Here is a 7,422-nt window from a genome sequence, read left to right as displayed (position 1 = left end):
ATTTTATGTTATGATTTGTAGAGCACGTTGGCCTGAGTGAGCAGCATACACTGTGGCTGAAGTGTTGCCTGTCTTTTCTGTCGTATAGTGCGTTCAGTTTCGATTTTCTTTGTGCACTCATGTGAAAACAAAGAACTCACACAATTTATTTGAATCGTTTGTCCACAGTATCAAGGTAGTATTTTTATTAGTAGAAGCAGAATCAGACCTGTATAGTTTAGTTTTAATAAAGTATTTTTTTTCTGAGAGTTGGCACAGTTTATGGGTTTAGCACATACACACACACACACACACACACATATATATATATTCACCTTTTTACAACTGCACCAATGGAACAATTAACATTAACTAAATCAAGATAGCTCTGGAATCTTGTAGAGCTAAAGATTCATGGTAACTTCACCTGACAGAACAGCCAACCCTACACAGTGCTGGAAAAAGGCAAGACTGACATGGACAGTCATGCCATCTCACCAGAAATGGTTGCTCAGATACATCCATCTTCCTAGGAGACACCTCCCCTTATGAAATAGTTTGTGATCTGTATGTAATCACCTTTAACCCCAGGATAGGATTTCCACAAACATTCTAAAAATACTTTTTAAATTAGGCAAGAGATGAAAAGTGTGAGATGTCTTTTTATTTCCTTCTTGGGCAACAGTGAAATCCTTTAGGTAGATGTGGGAGAGGTATGTCCCCAAGACTCATCAGTGTTAATTATTTTAAAGAAAGCTGAACTAGATTACAGGCAATTTCCCCCTCCCTGGCTCTGGCATCCACTGCACCACAAACTATGGAGACATCAGTTCTATCTATGTCTTCAGGGAAGACAGTGAGGATGAAAGTCTTGACTGAGCTTCACACAGGCAACATCTTTGCTCAGATACATCCCCCAACACTGCAGTGAAAGTGTTCTGCTTCTGCACTACTGAGACATTGCCTGTTATTCCATGAAAGACCACAAGGCAGAACCTCTCTTTTTTCCAAGCAGAGCTGAGCATCTAAGGTGAATGGCACACAGCTAGGCCAAACCTGGCAGGAGTTTGGGGCTGCTGGCATCTGGGAAGCTACATCTGCAGCTCTAGTTGGGGCCTCTGCTTTGGCTGAGGCTGGGCAAGGGAAACAGGAGCTCATGCACACTCTGTGCTGACCCCTGTTTTACTTCCTCCCCCTGGGATGATGTTCCACGACCCTACAGTGATGGTCATATGAAAAGTAGGATTGCAAGACTGTACTTGTCTCTTCCATTACAAACCCATATGTTTGCCTGGAAATCCCTCCATTTATGAATAATTATTTCCATAAATCAATTCTGAAAGCAGTGATTTAACCTAAGGTGTGAAAGTCTTTCCAGTCTGACACTGTACCTGCTACCTCCCACGCTGTGGTTGCTGCTGCTGCTATGATCACTGCTGAGGAGAAATGTTGCAGGCTGAGAGAAGAAAAATTGCTCAGGAAGACTTCAGTGATTTGAAGTGCAACAAGGGATGGGATGTTAGCCCAGCAATGACCACCAAAGCAGGGACTGGTGGCCTGGGCAGTGCATCTGTAGTCTGTTCTCCAGATGGGACAGAGTTGGCTGGGGGTTAAATGCTGGGGTTCAAGGCTTGTTTTGGGAACAGAAAGAAATGCCATTGGGTTCCCTTAATTCTTGATAGCTTATAGGGTTATTCTTATGAGACCTTTTCACATAAGCATAGGCAACCCATGCAAACACCCATGCAAACACATGGCTTCCAATAAACTGTGACTCAGAAAGGCAGTTCCCTCCCTGCTTTCTTCTACTCTGGATGGGGATAAGAATGGCCAGATCTTAAAGGATATTTTTATATCAGTCAGGAATGTGTCTGGTTTAGCATCTAGGGAGGACAATGAAACATGGAAACACATACTAGCAGTGAACATTATCTACTTTCACTTATCTACTACTTACATTCATTTAACATTTATGTTTTATCTTCCTTGCTCCTGTCCCACTGGCTTCCAGCACCCTTTGCAGTATCTTTCTGTGCACCTTGCCAGCACCCATTTGCCCCAGCTGTGCTTTAGCTGTGAGCACAAAGAATGGCGGAGAAATGGGGAAAGTGCATGGAGGGAGGTAAGGTTTCTCCTAGCCTCCACCTTTCTGTACCTCTTCTCCTCCTACCACTTGCTGTCCTGGTATGCAGCTCCTCTGTTCCCTAGTGCTTTTGGGATCACAACATGTGCAGGAACAAATAAAATGCAAAGGAAATGAGCTGAGTCCCTCTCTTTCTCCAGAGTGCCTCAGTGATGAGTCAGGCCTGGCCAGCCTCATTCATGCGGCAGGAAACTCAAACACGTGGTGCCTCTACTATAAGGTCCAACACACTTGCTGCCTCATATCAGGGCTTGTTCCAGAAATCATTTGCTTCCAGCATCAGCACCACTGGAAGGAGGAAAGGCTGCAGTTGTGCTGCATCCTCATGAGGTGCCTTTAGGCATGTTCACAGGAGCCTTGATGTCTGGTTCCATCTGCCAGGATCCACTGGGCATAAGAGGCAGGGGCCTTGTCAAACAGGCATATCCTTCACAAACAACCCAAAAACACATTGGAAGGGAAGAAATTCAAGAGATGAGGGCAAGCTAGACCAACAGATCAGGAACAGAAGCATCTCAAGTAGGTGTGGAACACTGGCAAAGAGGGAGTTGCTGGGCTTTGTCTCTTGAAAGAGTTGGTCTGGGTATAATGAGCTGGTGACAATGGCAGTTTCATTTTCTCCCTGTTCTTTGATCCAGGCTGAGGAAGAGAATGGCATCTGCTCAAAGAAACCTTGGCACAGTGTCCTTAAGATGAAAAAGTAAAATACATTTGGCAGGCTCAGAAAGCAGAGATTATAATGGTTTGTATCTCCACTCGCAGGGCTAAACTTGATGGAGGATACTGGAAAAGTTGTCTCCAAGAGTGACTGGTAGCATGCTAGTATTTGAGCAGGAGCAATGTATGCCATTATTTATTTAGCTATTTGCATGCTTTGGACATTCCCTGTGGACCTCAAAGCACTGAACAGAGGCAGGCAAGGATTAGTGACTTCACTGGTGTGAGAAAAAGTTAGAAACAGGAAACAGAGCTCCCTTTGGAGATAACACGGGATACCCACAACCCTTGCTGGGAGACCAAGCTATCTCAGGACCAAGGTGGAGCTAGGGTAGAGTTACCAGGTACTGGACTGCGCAGAGACCTGTGTTTGAACACCATTTCCCTGGGCCCAAACCCTTCTCCAGGGAAAAGTAAACAGTTACCTGCTGGGAGCCTCAGCTGGGCGTGGCATCGTAGGGCTCCAAGTCATGTTTTGAACACAGCCCCTCTTGGAGAAGAGGCTATACTTCTCCACAGCAAGCAGTAACAAAGGAACCCCCTTGCATCCTGGCTTTTAACCACACTTCAGCACAACTGGTCAGGTCCTTTTGATTCAAACACATGCCTCTCACTCCCAGCCAACCTTCTAGCAGAGAGAGCTGATCTATCATGTGGTATGCCCTCTCTCCTTTTCGAATGCTAGGCCCTTGTTGGTGAGTCAGTATTTGGCTAAGGGTGAGACTGTGTGAGGTGACATTTCTCTAGATAAGCTGGCAGAATAGCAAGTCCTGGTTTGGAATTTTTTTAATCCACACTGTACGCTGAATTTTTACCCCAAGAATGAAAATTGTCAAAAAGAGGTAGGAGGAGAAAGGCCCCTCTTCTTTGAAGGCATCGAATACTTTACCCTAGAATGAATGTGGTAGAACTTGTTGCTAGAGTCACAGCTGGTTCCTGGAGTTGTGATTGGAAACCTGCTCACAACTTCATCCTCTGCTGCCTCATCATCAATGTCTTGGTTCTATTCATCCCACAGACTTTAGTGAGACAGTTTTACTTCAACTAGAAAGATGTACATCTGATGTCAGGTGTGCAAGACAGCATTTTGAGCTGTGCATTAGATTAGGTAGAGGTAAAGGCAGAGGAAAGGACCATAAAGCATGGAGCTGCATGACCCTTACACAGCACTAAAGGGTATTCCTTAGGAGCATCCCTGAAGGAGCAAAAAGAGATTTAAAACTGGAACTACTGAGCTTTCTGCTTTGTGTTTCTGCCCAAAGTAAGATCACTTCAGACATGTTTCTCTGTCATCTTCACTAAGGCCTACATAGCTGCAGATTTTCCATCTTCTCTGTTCCAGTGCATCCTTATTCCTACCATGACTGCATTTCCCTAACATCCAACAATTCTTACTTGTTGCAATTATAGCCCATTGTTTCTTGCCTTGTTAGCAAGGAGAGGACAGTGTATTTCCCTTCTCTTTAAAACAGCCTCCCAAGAAGCCAAAGGAAAACTTTTGGAGAAGAAAATTAATTTTTTAAGCAACTCCTGGTTTGTTAGAGACTTGCTAGAGATATTAGCAAGAGCAGTTTCCTGGAGCTCAAAAGCATAAGCTGGAAAGGATAGGCCTACAGGGCAAGCAGGGGAACAGTGCTCCAAGTAGTGATGGAAAGCAACACCATCAGTGAGTGGACAGGCAGAAGCACGAGCTGGCACTGCAAGCAGGAGGGGTCAAAAGAGAGGCAAGTAAAGGCTGAAGCACTTTGGTTTGTGGCGGGGAGAAGCCAGAGGGAGGTATTAACAGTGAAGAAAAACGGTAACTGATGTAATGCCAAGACCTCAACAGCTACAGGATTATGACACCAATGAGGTCATTATCTGGGAATGCTGTTTCACTTCTAGGGAACAAGTCATGATACAGAAACCAGGTGCTTTGTGTGTTTTACTTAGCTGTTAATTGCAGCTTGCAGCTTTCTCGCAGAAGCTTAATTTGCCCTTGTAATGTGGTGGTGTTTTCTCAACCTATCTCCACATTCCTCCTGGTCCATACACTGAAGAAAAGTGTTGTGATTCTGGTAGAGATTTCCATTTCCTGCAGTTTCTCTGCAATAAGGTTTATTCACTGTTACATGCAGGGCTTGTTCCAGCTGTCCCTGGTTATGACAAATCAGGTGCTTAGAGTCCAGGTTGCTCAGGGCTCTACGTGAAGCTCTTTTTTGGCAAAATGTCCATAGAACTACCTCACAGTTCCTGGGAAAAATAATCTCAATTTGTTTATATGCAGGCACTGGAAATTGTCAGAAAAACTGCAGAGATGTGGGAGATAAAAATCCATTTGGGGTGGCAGATTTATGTCCTACTCCAGCAAAGTTCCATTTGGTCCTATGCCTGCCTTAATCTCGTACTCTCAACTTAGCTCTGAGAAGTGAGGTAAGCCACGCAGCAGCACTGTTCATGGAAGATCTGAAAAATCCTGCCCTCCCAGACATTAAATTACACAGGGCTGGGAGCAGTGATAGCTTGCTGGAAAATCTTAGTGTCTATGCCTCTTCTCCAGAGGTGGTCACTAGATAGGTCAGGGCTTCATTCTTCACTGGTTGTAAACTTATAAACACTTGGGAGAGTGGGGAGAGGGAAGTTTAGGAGAGACAGGGCTTTTCCATGTTAACATCAGGACCAAGGAAGAGACCCACACCTGCGGACCATGTCAGCATCAAGTTGGGGAAGTCAGATCAAGGGAGATGTGGTGTTTCTTCTGCATGCTTGTGCAATGCCAGCCTGTCTCCATGCCTAGTTGTGGAGCATGGAGTAGAAGATGGAGGAGGATGCATCAGGAACTAAAAAACATCCAGGGAGAGACCAACTAAAGAGAGAGTACTTCCTTCTATGTCACAGGGAAGGAGTTGGTGCTGGGAGCCTGGAAAGTGGCATAGAGGAGGAGAGGAAGCACAGTTTGCTTTCAAGCCTCCTCTCCTTTATGGAGTAAAACATGGGGCAGAAAGCAATGATACACACAGAGGAACTGTCAGGCAAGGGCAGAGCTGGAGACCACCAATGAATGGGCAGGAGCCAGAAAGCTGTCACATCCCAGTCTGAGAGCACAGTGGCATATCACATTCATCCAAAGTGCTAGTGTGCTCTGTCTGCTTGCTGTTTCTGTACCAAACAGAAGCAACTGGATGAGATAGCTCAACTAAACAATCCAACAAAATATTTATTATTCTGCAAAAAGTGCCATCTCTTTCATTTGGGAAACAACTCACCCCACACCTGCATCTGCACTATCTTTGACACAAAGCAGGAGCTTCTGCAGGATATGGTGACCAGGAAGAGGCAGGCAAGGAAGCAGAGGAGAGTCACCCACAGGAACGTGAATGAAGTGCAGCTGCTAGGAAAGTTCCCTTGCCTTGCTTAAGTTTCCTTTTGAGGCCCAACACATCTTGGATGTTGTCCACCTTCATTTCCCTGCTACCACTCCAGAACATACTGCACTTTGCCAGTAATCTTGACATCTTCTGCCATCTCTTAGATGGTCCCTGATACCCCCCAATATGCTTTCTGAAGCTATCATTTACCCAGTGTAGAGAGGCATCCTGAACAGAGTGGGACTAAGGGAAATTTGATGAAAGAGAGCCTTCAGACAGGCAGAGATTGTTCCAAGTGAGGGCATGGAAGAGGCGTGAAGCCAAGAACCAGTAAAGGAGATTTAGGCCGTGGTCCAAAGATAACTGCAGCCAGTGGGACTGACTTGAATGGGCTTTGGCCTAGATTCTTGGGTAGCAGCTGTAAGGGAGGATACCAGGGGTATAAAGTGTGTGAACTGAGGACAGAAAACTGGGGAGCATGGATTTATTCAGCCATTCAAGCATGGTTTATGTAGGACATATAATGGCTTTCTTCAGTGCCACCAGAGCTCTCCAAATGGTGTCATAGACATTTGCAGGTTCTGCTCCATGTGGTTGTGTTTTACATTACAGCAGTGCCTGAAGAAAGGAAAAACACTGCAGAGAGAGGAGGACAAGTGGAATTGTGCTTGTTGCTGCCATGCTGCCCGGTGGGAAATGGATGTTAACCGGTTTCGAAACTCCTCATGCTGATGCCTGTTGGCATAAGCCCAGGAAAGGGAGGGAGGATGTGCCAAACTCTCCTTGTGAGGTCAGATCAAGGCAGTACCACAGTTCCGAGGTGGTAACATATTTCCCACCGCCAGGTCTCATGTCTGCGATTCACCTCCTTAGGCGCGACAGGCATGGCAGTAGCCCAGTGGAGCATGTGGGGCCGGGCAGAAAGCCATCCCCTTATGGAGAGCCCCACTGCCAATCCTCCCGAGGCCGGCGGGGCCGGGACGGTACAGGGAGGGAGGCTGCCCGGGGGCCGTGCGGGCTGTGCCACACCACCACCTGCCGGCCCCGCCGCGACAGCGCAGCCGCTCCCTTCCTTTGCTTCCTTTGCTTCCTCTGCTTCCTTTGCTTCCTTTCCTTTCCTTCCTTCCTTCTTCCCTTCTTCCCTCCCTCCCCTCCTTCCTGCAGTTGCAGTGCTGCAGTGTGTCAGCACAAGGAGAAGCGAAGGGGGCAGGTGAATGGCAAAGAAGAGGAAGGCTG

This window comes from Manacus candei, unplaced genomic scaffold, assembly GCF_025592945.1.
Source record: "Manacus candei isolate 608988 ecotype Guabito, Panama unplaced genomic scaffold, ASM2559294v1 h1tg000014l, whole genome shotgun sequence".
In the NCBI taxonomy this organism is placed as follows: domain Eukaryota; kingdom Metazoa; phylum Chordata; class Aves; order Passeriformes; family Pipridae; genus Manacus; species Manacus candei.
This window is presented reverse-complemented; position numbering follows the sequence as displayed.